This window comes from Sceloporus occidentalis, unplaced genomic scaffold (genome assembly GCF_023333645.1).
Source record: "Sceloporus occidentalis isolate IW3139 unplaced genomic scaffold, rSceOcc1.0.p SCAF_4, whole genome shotgun sequence".
Classification (NCBI taxonomy): domain Eukaryota; kingdom Metazoa; phylum Chordata; class Lepidosauria; order Squamata; family Phrynosomatidae; genus Sceloporus; species Sceloporus occidentalis.
The window spans coordinates 11,783,045-11,797,254 of NW_028316984.1; the positions used below are offsets into that span (position 1 = coordinate 11,783,045).

Genomic DNA, 14,210 nt, shown 5'->3' on the forward strand with positions numbered 1-14,210 from the left:
ATAGCTCATGTTGAAGGATGAGAAAAAGTTCCATCCCTTACCAAAGCTCTTCTCCCTGGAGAGTGGGAGAATCCCCCTCGCACTTTCCATGTGAGAAGGCAAGTGGAACATTCAACAATCTGTTTCATCTCTGGTTTCTAATAAAAGCTCTCACTGGGATTTGCTTCCTGTTCTATTCATATACCCAATGAATAATATTAGTGGAGCAGGTGAAAATCCCACTGTTACCAGTAATAAGAGGTAGCAGAGACATTGCCTGTGTCTCTTTCAGCACAGAGAAACAAAACATGGACATCAGAGGAGGTGAAGATACCCTCTGGACCACAGGCTTGGTCCAGAGGAGAAATCTGGCTCCCAGAATGTTACAGTTTCTCAATCTTACTCAAGAAGTCAACTCAGAATTAAATCCCACTTAATGGGACTTAGCCCCAGGTTTAATGGAACAAATTCAATGGTACTTAGTTCCAGGTTGTATATATACAGAATTACAACCCGAACCTGTTTTAGCTTCTGCCTTTCATTCTCGCTGATCTGTGACTTACACAGTTTTATTACTTTGCTATTTGTATTTTTCAAGCACATTCCCTTCCACCTTGAAGCAAAGAAAAATTCAGTTGCTCCTAAATCTTACCAAAGAAAAATGAGAAACACTCAGATTGCTCTTTTACTAGAGAATCCAATTACAATGTCATGATTTGATTATAAATTCTTAATGCTCCTCTCCAGGTGATTTCCACCTTTTCAAAATTTTGATCCCACAGGCAGAAGCATATTATTGAACCCATATAATGTTCACCAGTAGCACTGGGAGGAGGGAAGAAGCCACCCACTGCACACTGTGTTGAAGACAGTTCACTGCTGAAATAAATAAGCTGTCCATGACTGACTTCATTTCGAAGAAGCTATAAAATAAAAAGCCAAAGAAACCACCACAAATATTACAAGTGACAGAGGCTGGTTAATTGGGTTACTAACGACTTTTGCCCTTTTCAGCAGGGATATTGGAAGGATTTTAGAATGTACCCACAGATATAAATGAGGCAATATAAACATGTTTACAGATGTTTTGTGGCCTATTAAAATGGGAATGAACCACAGTGCTTTAAAGCTGAATTGCCATGTTTATAGGTGAAAATTTCATTGTCTGTTCCCAAAGTCTGTGTTACCCCACCACTCTCATTTGTCTTCCTGCTATCAGATTATTTCAGACTTTCCTACCAGACTATTTTGAACTGTATTTGCTCATAAATGAGCTTGTGGTTTGTGCATACAAGGTCAGCTTCAAATCTTGTAGTAAGATCCTTCTTAAAGGCATATTGTTGTGTGTTGTGAATGGAAGAAAATAGAGGGTTAATGGGGCCAGAAGGACTATTAGTGTTGCTTAATAGGCAATGTCAATTTTGAGTGAGATATCTTCTGTTAGGAAAATTACAGGTGCATGGCTCAAGGTAAGGAGAGCTGGCATGTGGGAGATCCAGCCACTAGTCACCACTACACTACAAAACTTACTGGGTGAACCTTCTGCTAATCTCTCTTTCTGACCTGCTTCACAAGCTTGTTGTAGAAGGAAATTAAGGTCTATAATCTCAACCGGGGGGGGGGGGGGCTGAGAGGTCCCCATCAATTGTGCCATTTTCATTTTAAATGTTGGGGAATTGCTTAGCTCAAAGAAGCTTGCAAGAAACTGGGTAACATCGAGGATCATTTCCACCTATTTATACCAGTACTAACTGAGGAAGACTCCAAGACTGGTGAATAAAGAAGATTTTTATTTATAAATATGCAACCAAACATACGATAGTAAGTCAGTCGGACACACCATTCAGAGCTAATCAAAACAGAGACATGGAAAGGAGCCCTGGTGGCACAGTGGTTAAATGCAAGTATTGCAGCCACAGTGTTGTGAGTTTGATCCCAGAGGGCTCCAGGTTGACTTAGCCTTCCATTCTTTCGCAGATCAGTAAAATGAGTACCCAGCTTGTTGAGGGCAATTGGCACACAGACTGCTTAGAGAGTGCTGAGTTCCCTATGAAGCGGTATAGAAATGTAAATGCGATTGCTATTGCTATGGAGACTGAATAGCAAAGATTTAGGGTTATAAAGGGGTGATAGTTACCTCTCCTGAAGAGGAGACCATGAAAAATGGAGTGTGACTCAGATGATGTCTGAGGGAGATGCAATGACTGGGGCTAGGTTTGGGATTGATAACTGAGTTCCTAGCCTTGAGGGGTGTTAGGTGCTATCTTACAATGCAGTAAAGACCGGATGGTCTTCCCAGGGAGTTGACAATGGGATTCCAAAATGACTGATGGCTTTAACTTTAGAGTAACAAAAACAATGATTGGATTTAGGACAACCCCAAGATAGGTAGGTAGGTAGGTAGGTAGGTAGGTAGGTAGATAGGGAAGTTGGCTGGGAAAATGGCAGGGTGTAGGTAGCAAGTGTTGGCTTACGCGCTTTTGTCTATATCTTTAGTATGCCTGGGAATGCCTGGAAGCGTACATAGAGCAATCAACAAACCTATTCAGCTTTTCTCTTGGTATTATCTGGGTCCTTCACATACCTTCAGGTCTCCATACCCTTCCCATGGGAAATTCTCCTGGTGTTCCATAGGTCATTGAGACCTTTTAAGAACCTGGCTCCAGATATGAAAATATGGAAGCCCCAAATATAATATAGGGTATGCTAACAGGTCACTGGATAAAATGAGAGACATAAATGAAAGAGACAAGCAATAGCATTACTACCCCAGCCAGAGAGAAATGTGGGTGAGGTGTGAATCTAAAAACCACAGAATTATTTCCAGGAGACAAGTTTATGTTTTTGCATTCAGCATATAGAAAGAAGCAGAGAGAGACCGATCAGGAAAGTGCTTTTTGTGGGTCTGCTTCTCCTTTGGGGATCAGATACGGAGCAGGGTTTTGGCTATCTCATGAAGTATTACATGTAAGTACAAAGTGGACTTTGTGAAGTTGAAGGCTTTCATGGCTGGCATCCATAATTTTTTGTGGGTTTTTCGGGCTATGTGGGCATGTTCTAGCAGAGTTTCTTCCTAAAAATATGGAACGCTTCACGAATTTGCGCAAGGATGACACGCAAATTCGTGAAGCGTTCCATATTTTTAGGAAGAAACTCTGCTAGAACATGGCCACATAGCCTGAAAAACCCACAAAAAACTAAAGTGGACTTTCTTTACTCTCACAAAGGCAAGCAGGAAAATCAGAGAATTTGAGGAGGGTGCTATCTATATATCTGAAATAACTGTTAATATAAATACAACAGAATTGCTTGTCACTTAAAAAAAACAAAAACACTGCTATAGTAGAAGTTGTTATGGACTAGAGTCCACTTTATCACATGAGTGAAGTGCTACCCAAACTTCCAGGTAGATGTTTGGAATGGGACTGCATATAGTCAGGGAGAGGGACATTAATGTACCTTCAAACAGGCAATGAACGTTTCACCTATGAACATGGGAATTCAACTTTCAATACAGAACACATTAGATTAGGTGGGTAACAGATTAATTGGATTAATGCATCAGATTAAGTGGATATCAGTCCAGGAAAGTTATAATATAATCTGTAATATGTTTATTAGATGTTAAGGTACCTCAGGAATCTTGTTTCTGCTGCCAACAGACTTAGTACACCAACTCTCTCTGGAAACTATATACGATGAACCTTAATGTTTTACACTGTTGAATTAGCAGCAGGTGATATGAATGAATCTCACATTCTAGCAAGGGCTGCATGCTAACAACGAACAGGACCAGAGCAAAAAATGAAGGGTTCCAATTTTCTTTTTCTTTGTGCCACCCCCTCTCTCTTTCTCCCTTTCTCTGCCATCCCATTTTCTCACTCTGTAGCTCCCAAATTATTTCTTCCCTTCCACCAGGCTGTCAGAGAAGGGACAAATAACTTTTTCCAGGGGTCTGAAATGATCTTGTATAGAAATCTTCCCTCTCTCTTTTTTTCCATTGCTATGTGTCTCTTTCCATTTCCCCCTCTCTGTTATTAGTTTGAGCTAAATCTTTGCAAAGGGTTTCCCATCTTTCACTCATTGCTCCATTTCAGCTTTCTTCTCCCTATTTTTTGCCTTCCCACAAGTGATGGGATGAAATTTCATTGAACTCCACAGTCTTAAGGGAAGTCATGCTCTTGCATTTCCTAAGACTTATTGTGCAAAACTTCACATCTTGCCTCATGAATCTGCAGATTTGTGATGCTTACAGCGAATTTCTGAGAAATAAAGTACACACAAAGCAATATGGATAGTTTAAAATATTGGATATTTTAAATGTGGCTATTTTAAAATGTGAATGCCCAAAATGTATATAGCTGGGGGGGGGGGGGAATAACCTGAAAAATACTTTAGTTAATTAGGAAACATGGCATAAATTAGGTAAGATGTGCAAATAAATATGAATTTATTTGGACAGAAATAAAAGGCAGGTGGGATTTGGAGCAACACAACAGAACGGAGAGGTGGTCACATCTCTCCCTCCTCTTTCCCTCCCTCTGTTTGCCCTCTGGCCACATGAAATTCAGTTGAGGGCTGTAAATATGGTAGAATTTCAGCTACACATTGCCCACCCCTCCTTTAGACAAAAAGATTTCTTATTTCATAAGCCTTTAACATCTTCTGGTGACCCAATTTTTGGCTCTGACTCACACTCGAAAACTCCAGTGTACCCAGACCTAGCATTGTAATTCTTAATGAAATATTCCTGCAGGAGAACTATGCTACCAAGCAGTTCACCCAAATTACTGAGTAGAGCTGAGTTCAGAGCAAGAAATTGCTTTATGAATCATTTTACTTCAATATTGAGAAGGAAAACAAAGTGCTCTGCATCATTCTCGGTTATGCACTTTCCCATTTTATTGCAATCAAGACAAGAATAGCATGTACATGCAAGAGTGTTTTATTCTCTTGTGCCCCTTCCTGGACACTGAAAATGATAAATTTCAGCATAGAGCACATTAAAATTCTCAATATGACTTTCTTGCTTGGCCAGTATTTCAGATCTCCTCATTTATTCATAAGTAATCCCCTTGGTGTATGAAAATCATGCTCTGGTTCACAAAGAATTTCAATGTTTATTCATGCTGAAGTTTTATTAAAGATCTATGACATTTCTGTTGAATAAATACTTTCCTGTTCTGCAAACAGTCTGAAATTAGATTTATATTGTGAATGCAGCAGAGATTTCATGATGCAAACTGAGACACACAATGAGAGAGAGAGAGGTAAACTGAATGTATATAAAATTAGGATGTGTACTGGTATCTATATATATCCTAGACAGAAAATACATTAATAGAAATGTGTGAGTAAAACTTGATAGTTGCCTACATGGATTCGGAAAAAGCCTTAGGGTCCACTATGAGCAGGGATATCACTAGAGGTGTGTGGGGTGTGTGGGCAGAAGTGACATCCTAAGGGCAGGGTGACACTACTGCTCCCCAAATATCTGCCTTTCACCAGAAATGGGCTGTTGTGTTCACTCGCATCCCTTTAAAACACTGAAGAGATGGTGTGAGTGGGACAAGGTTCAGTGGGAAGAAAGGAGAGGCCCCAGGTCTTTTGGAAAATTAGCATTTAATTAATTATTTTTAAAAAAAATAATTTCTTTTATTCTTTCAAAAATTTCATTAAAAACATCACATTTTATCTAATTTTCATTTTAACGACATGAAACAATGTAGGTGTAAATGCATCTAGGCTGTGCATACGATACTGTAATTTATAAGCCTAATTTTAATTTTGCTCGTTGTTTTATGTCACAACTATTGCCATTACATGCTGTGAAACCTGTATATGGGAATTACAATTTATGAGTAATATTAGTACAAAAAACTTTACTAAGCATTCTGTATGGTGTGGTATGGGAGGAAGTTAGGAGTGGTGGTGACACCGTGAGTTACCACATCAGGTGATGCCAACCCCAGTGATGCCACTGGCTATGAGTAGATTCTTTTACCAGGTATGCATAATCAAATGTATTTAGTGACAGTTCAATATTAGATATGTGACCCTAAAAATATAAGGAGACTCAGAGACATCAGATGAAAGGACCATGTAGGATAGTAATCTTGTTCACCAAAGTGGCCAACCATATCTTTCAGGGAAGGTTACAAGATGGCTGTGTTTGTCTTCACCCCATGAGTTACAAGTATTATTGAGAGGGACACATTCTATTTTTACACACACAAATCCATCTACCTCCATTTCCTCACATGTAGCCATACTGTAGCCACTAATCTTCTCTTGCAATCACAGGATAGATAGGTACCTTACAATCATCTAGTCCAGTATCCTCTTTAACGTATATATCCTGGACGTTCCTGCCAGATAGCTGCCCATCTCTTTTAAACATTTTTAGTGACAGAGAACCCATACCCCATTTTCTAAGACAGCCTGTTCCACTATCAAATAGCACTTTATATTGGAACATTTATTCCACTGTTTCACCAAAATCTTGCTTTTCTAAAATTTTCACAATCTGGTTCTAATCCTGACCTCTGGCATAACAAAAAATAACAGCCCTTTGTTCCATCTATCACATAATAGATGCTCATCTGTTTGAAGGCTGCTATCATGCCTTCCTTTTATCAATCTGTCCCTGTGCATTCCTCTGCCTTTCCCATCACCATTGCCTTTTCATCATTTGTTATTTAAAAGTTCACCATACCAAAATAAACATTCACATGTGCTTCAACAGACTTTCCAACAACTGCTTCAAATTACAAGAGTAGTTTCATATGGAAACTGACCATCACAGACTGGCACTGACCAGACCACAAAGAGACACGGGGGAGCCATCCAGGGGTTGCTCCAAAGAACATAACAATGTTTTGTGCAATGACTTTATTACTGGAGAAATCTAGAGTAGCTATCCTCTTGTTTATTCTAATGATAACTCTAGTCTAAAGAGATACATCATCATCATTAGAATCAAAGCTAGTTGCAATAGGGCCCTGGTCTCTATATCATAATGTACAAAGATGATGTCATCAGTATTTGCCAAGACTTCCACAAGGGCCAAAATGGATTCATTTCAGTTTGCATTTACATTGATGGTCTTCTGTTCCCATCCAGAATAGACCTGGAAGCAGTAAACTCCTTAAAGGTGCAATATTTTGTTCTGTCTGGCTTTTTAAAAGACTCTTTCAGTCACAGTGGCTGGAATGTTGTAACTTCACCAGCATAGAAAATAGCAGCAGGAGGGGAAATCCCATTGGCACAGTGACCATGAAGGATGAAGGCACTAGGCTAGGAGAGGTGTCCTCCCTCATCACTGCTACATGACACCAGAAAATGTTAACTGCTAATGTAGTGCACCACTGGCATTTTAGCCAACATCTTATGTTTTTAACTGTTACAGCATACCCCCCCCCCAATTTAAAAAGCATCTAACAGTGATGCTCCTTTTTACTAAGTCTTTTTATGACCAACCAGTTTTCTTTTCTTTGAAAAGATGTTGAAGGATGGCTGGAGAGTTCTGGTTGCAGCTCCATGCCTGGAAAAGAGTGGAAGTGTGCTCTAGACTATCCCGCTGTTTCTGTGTGTGCCTGCTTAGACAACAGACAAAATAAACTGCAGCTCCCTTCCTCTTACTGAAGATACATGAACAGCAGACCAGTGAAAAAGGGGAAGAGAAGAAAAGTTGTCTCACCAACTCTGCTCAACAAGTTCAAAGGGCCTAGATCTATAAATCTGGTCTCCAAAATGGAAATCATAAAAAATGAAGGCTGCTGGAAAAAAGTCATGCTTTGATACATTTTGGAAGAATGTATTCTCATAGGCCTCAGCTATTTCAAGCATTCAGTGAGGAGCTTACTCCTTGCAGCCCATAGGATTTCACAGAATTAGAGCTTTCATTTTTTTTTAAAGACCAGAAAGGTATTGGTGCACCCAAAGCATTCAGAAGTCAGATCCCAGACTTTGACTTTCTTTCAAACAAGATGATCCCTAAGGTCTTTAAATGAAAAAGCCAATGGTGAAGACTCACTGTGTGAGCATTGGTTCTAGTATGGATATATATGAGCACATGGTTGCCAAAGGAGAAGAGCGCTGGAAGGCATGACTTCTGCGCCAATCACACACCATTTTTTGAATGGTGTCTGTAGAAGTTATGCATGGCAGAAGATGGGGTGAGGGACAACTGGCCCACCAGAAACCGCTGAATAACTACGTTCTTCACATTTTACCATCAGCCAGGCTATCTGGGGCTCATGTCCATGAATGTGTGGGAAGCCACAGTTTCCCCAAGCCCTGGCATAAGAGGTGGGCAAAACTATGTAACATAAAGCAAAGCTTTACAAAGACTGCCTTGGGAAGAAGCCTATTCTGAGCAAACCATACATATACATAAGACCAGCGTTCTTGTGACTAGGGAATTCTGAGAGCCACAGTTTGAAAAAATAATTTTCCCGAGCTCTGCATAAGATGGGGGAGGGTATAAGAAATCTGTCATTACTCCAGCTTTTTATTACTCTGTGTGTGCGTGTGTGTTTAAAGGTCTTGCAATAATGAAAATGAAATAACAGTGGTACAGGGCATTGAACATTTTGAAGGTCGTGTTTTCTATGTCTAATATTTTCCTTTCATGCCTTCCTTCTTGCTTCGTAACACTGAAGCCTTGCACTGGAACATCCTAGCAGGGGTGCTAATTATCTGGTTCTGGCAGGAACAACGGAATGCTTTTCCAAAGTAAAGAAAAACCTTGGATACCTTTCTGCACAATCTAAAGAGAGAAAAGAGAATGAAGCAGGAGAGAAGAGAAACCATCAGAACAGTGCTCTGTAACCTTTCTATTGCCTTTTCAATGCATAGGTAGGGAACATCCTTTGAGGAACTCTCCCACTGGTAATTTGCAAATCCTTTAATCAAAAAAGACAGTTGCACTCTTGGGTTATGCTAAGCAGTCTGACAGGACAGGGCTGATCAGTGATAACTGGCAGTGGCCTATACTCATCTGGAGCCTCACCTCACTGGCTGGCCTCATTCAGCAGTGTCAACACTTTGAGGGTTTGTTAGGTTTAAGCTGACATCAGGAGAAACACTTCTTCATTTTGATCTGCCTCAGCATATGAACCAGGGAATGGAACGTTTCAGCCATGTTTTTCCTGCCTGCCTAATCTAGTTTTAGGATTTTCATGAGTAATAGAAACTAGAATCACTATGGATCTTGATTGATTGCCAGATAATGGATTTGGGAAGCAAATTTGCTGCTAGAGCTATAGCCTGGAGTCTGCAGAAGATTATTATTATTATTATTATTATTATTATTATTATTATTATTTTTCATCTTTCTAGTTATGCCATGGGAAATTACTATGGTCTGCACTTACGCATCACCAAAACAGATGAAAAGTATTACCCTAAATGCATCCCAAGAACACCAAAGATGCCCCAAGAGAATAGGTGTTTGCAGAAAATTTGCATATTGTAATTTATTCATATTTATTGTTCAATTTATGTATATATTTATTCATACAGAAATTCATTGCTATCATTGAAATATGAATGTTATCAAACCGTACTGGAAAAAGTGGTCTCCAACTGTGTCCTGTGCCTGCTTGTTCTCTTGTGCTGGCAGGCAACTACAAGATCCTTATTCTTCCTTCTTACAGTTTTTAAAAATCTTTAAACTAGACATGCCTTCAAACAGAAGGTAGGCATCTTTGAGCACTCCTTGAGGCAAAAGACTGCCTTCTCTAAAGCAGGGCAGAACAGCCTCTGTTGGTCTGGTGTGTTACATTATATATTGTGTCACAATTCCTCCTCCAGGGATCTTCTGCATCAGACTGGGGAGTTAAACTTTTGAGAGTAACTGGAATGGATACCAATGATCCTGTAAGGTTTTGGCCATATTTAGAGGTCACAGATCCAGGGCCACAGACTCTCTATGGAGATAGGAACAAAGTCAACCTGTGCCAGCTCCTTTTTAATATCATCTACATCCTGAGTCAGGCTAACCAGCACTTGGATTAGGCACAAAATTTCTACGGTGTCCCTAATTTGTGGACTACGGTTTGTTTAGCATACATTTTTGGTCTTTGTTTTGTTCCCCCACCCTGCAACTTGGAGACAAAAGGTTTTGTTTATTTATTTACTTCAGGCCTTCTTACCCCATCCTTCAAACATGCACTCTAGGTAGCTTTCAACATTTTAAAATTTTGAAGGCTTCCAAGAAATAAAGGAAAGCAGATGAGGATAAAGTCCTAATTTTCACAAACATACTCCTGCAGGGTCATCTGCCAGCAGCTGACTTGAGAAAAGGATTCTGAAGAAATTTCTCATTGTTAATTTTTTAAAGTTAAAATCTTGTTTATTGTGATGCTATTGCTTTGATGTTTTATGTACGCAACGTTGGAGGTATTAATATAATTGTCTTAGACAATAAATTAATAATATAGTTGAGATCTTTTCCTTTTAACCTACTCCATGTTGTGTCTCTCCATGCTATTCATCTCCATCACAGTTAAAAATCAACTAAGTTTTAAGCATAGACTATTATTGAACATGTGTACTGGTTTATATGGGTGAGAATATGTCTACAACTCCTTGCACCAAGGGGACTGTGAATGCATGGAAGTTTGGGGCATTAAGAAGTCAGGAACAGCAGACTCCTCCCTTCCGTGTACTGAGTTTTATTCTCACATTGACCATCTTCACAGGCCTATTTTCTTTGTTAGAGAAAACTCACTAAGTTGTAAATAAACTTGCAAAAAAACATATACATGTAAAGCCACAGCATTGGCTGTGGCTTCTTTTCCACTAGAAAGGCCTTCCCTGATGGAATAGAAGTAGGCAAATTACATACTTGCATCCCCTCTGTTCCAGAGCATCCACAGTAGAGTCTAATAGATGCAGAAGGAGAAATATCTGTTAAAATATATTTCTAAATTGTATTGAAAATGTTCAGATGTGTCAATGGTTAACTAAGGTTTAAAATGATTCCTGTTGCAGGCCAGAAAGCCTAGGCCTGGAAGAACAAGTCTTCAAGGACATTGCCTGAGACATAATATAAACAAAATGTATTATTGTTATGCTTTTGTGTAGTGTGGTGACTTCATGAGAAATAGGTGTGTCCACTTGGTGGGAAAGTTGATCTTGTGAGAGAACAAAGACTGATGTCACATTCGAGCTTCTTGCATGGACTCTGAAAGAGAATAGATGTATAGTAGCTTGCTGTGCATTGTGTAAATAGCAACAAAGTTAATAAACCCTCATTTGAGTGAAAATCTGTGTGGAAGTTACTTTGATATTGAGTAGCTGAGAAGACTGCATCTGTTCCAGCTGGTACCAGTCCATAACCACTGGTAACAAAAGACATCAACCATCCCAAAGATCTTTTTCTCTAACAATATCCACTCCCTCATTTGGCCAAAAGAAGCACTTCTATGGGTCAAAAGCAGTGGTCGGAAAAGTTACCTATTTAGACTACAACTCTCAGAATCCCCAGCCACCAATGACAAGCTTCCTCAGATGGAAGACATGTTTCTGCCTGTGAACATTTTTCTACATCCATATATTTCCCTCATCCCACTACCAACTGTCAAGCATTTGCACAGTTTTGGAGACTGCAACATGTACAATCCCCAGTCCTTCCATCTGTGGGAATTTTTTGTGGTACCCATACGCCTATATGTCTGTCCAGTTCCCTGCTCCTAAGTGTGTTTGTTTGTTTGTTTCTCCCTGTCTCTTTTTCTTTTTTGTTGGCACCACCACCTCCAGAGCCACAGAACATCCTTAAGATGTTCCAACCTAAAAAAGAAGTACTCCAAACTATCTGGGAGATTGGCAAGAGAGAAATTCACAAATTTGGAGAAGGATCTATGGGGAACTGTCTGAACAGAACCAGTTGCCCCCAAAACGTGCTCAATAAAAAAGCCAATTTGAAAGGCATAAGTGAGTTCCATGTTTCTGTTTTCCTGCTGTTGTTATGAACATCAAATTGGCTGACACAATTTGAGGGCACGTTCTTAAATTGCTTTTCAGCTTTAAAGGCATCACTCAAGCAGTTGTGTGTTACCCTTTCTCTCCCTGGTTAACCTCTAACTGAAAATCATTTTAAAACCAAGCTGAAACCTCAGCTGTAGAGGACAACAAGAATCTACTATGCCCAACACATGAGAAAGCAAACAAGAAATAGAAAAGCTTTTTGTATCAACAGAGTCCGTGTAACATCAATTAAAAAACAATTACCTCCTAGCGATGTTGATAGGACAGGAGGTTAATTAAAAGTACTCAATGTTGATTTAGAAAATGAAGTCATGAAAGAAGATCTAGAATGAATATCAAACCTGGTGCCTGAAACAGCAGTATGTGCAGTTGCTCCTGGAATAATTTGTAACTTCCCTATTTGGAGGAACAGTCTGCATTAATCCCTTGTTGTTGACTTTATCAGCTGCTTTTAAAATGTCCCAGTTTCTGCCTCCTCCTCCCACTTTTAACCTTTGCCCTGAATTTATCTGATTTCTGCAAAACTGAGATCAAAGTAAAAAGAAGGAAAAAAAGGGGGGGCTGAATCTTTCTCTTCCCAATAGGCTCAGGCAAAAGCAAATTGTTATGCACTCTCTTAACTTCTATGTTCTTCCTCATTTGGGCATCTTAACCACATTCTGATGTTGCTTGGCTACAGGTGGCCCAATTTTCATGAGTGAAATATTGGAAGATATCAAGTAGGGGTACCATCTTCCTTCTGGCCAGCATATCTACACCAATGTAGATGCCAGTGCAATAGGAAGCAGCACAGTGGTAGGGTTAACATGGCTGTGGGCATTGCTACAAAGGGTGGGAGGAACGGAAGGTGGAGGCAGCACTGAAAACCATCTTTGTCAAGAGAAAAAGCTACTGAAAAAGTCAGCAGGGCAGTCTTCTCTGGCAATGGAAATAGCTTTTTCTGCCAAACCCCCCATCACCACTATCCATCCCTCCAAAAGGTATCTTACACCAGTGTAACCAGTATGCCACTAAAAGGTGCCAACAGGATTCCAGCCCTGCTGACAAAATTGACATATAGTATATACCTAAATCCAGCACCTAGTCTCAGCTAGCGGATACCTATTAAGTCAACCAGATTTACACAACTGATGATTTTGCCATTCAGCAATTAATTAAATGGGTCTACTGGATGACCTTCAGCAAGTCATACTCTCTCAGTCTCACGGGAAGACAATGATACATTTACAGCACTATATAAATAAAGCTTAATGATAATAATGCTAATGATAATAGTAATAATCTTCCTCTGAACACATCTTGCCAAGAAAACCACATGATATTGTCTCCTTAAGCTTGCCATAAGTTGGAAATGACTTGAAGGCACAAAACAATGACAAAAACCTTATTTGGGAATAGCACTTGGATCTGAAGCATGGTATCAAAAATTTGTTGTGGTAAACATTCTGAGACTTTTTTTGAGAGATACATGTTTGTTTGTGGCATGCTGGAATGCAAGGTTTCACAAGTATATTCAATCTTCCTTTTCCTTGATATTCTCTCTTTATCATACATTTCCCCCCTTGCAGCTACAAAAATGTTGGCCGAGATCCTGCGGAATTGCATGAAGAACAGTTCCATGCCTTTTTCTTCCCATCAGAAGTGGAGGTGGGGAAGTTTTGCAACTGTTTACTGGCAAGGTACTGCTTCTCACCTTCTTGGCTGAGATGGTGTACTTCTTTGTCACCCGAGTTGCCTCCCCTCTCCTCCCCTGCCAGAAATGAGTCCAGGGGACTTGACAGCTACTGAAAGGAAGGTTTTGGAAATGCCCAAGGAGGTAGTAAATAGCTCCTTGTGCAGAGTGCAAAACAAGACACTATCCCTACGTATGTCACTAGAGGGATTCTAAATGTACTGTCGTTATTGTATCATTTCTTTTTCTTGCTGTAAAAAAAAGACATTCTCACTTTGTTCTTCCTTCTCTTTTCTTTTTAGAAAGATACTCTTTCTTTATTATGAATATATAGTAATATTATGGAAACAACAACAAAGTGCCACAGAACATCAGCCATTCAAGACGTAGATTTCAATCCATTTCTTTTAAGACCTATATTGTGCCCTGAAAAAGGATATTTTCTTGTATGTATATTATTCATCCTCTTCAATTACTAGGACCACACAAATTTTCTGTTCACAGGCAAAATAATGGGGAATGTTCCCATGCTGAGTATGGCTGTCAGAACTAGGCACAGTTATCA

The 14,210-nt window shown here is 39.6% G+C and overlaps 1 protein-coding gene across 1 annotated transcript in view; it reads right to left on the reverse strand.

The window, feature by feature from the left end:
- The window catches only part of LOC149313510 (neuroendocrine convertase 2-like), a 142,940-nt gene that overhangs the window by 14,820 nt on the left and 113,910 nt on the right, over nt 1–14,210 (reverse strand). The window lies entirely within an intron of this gene.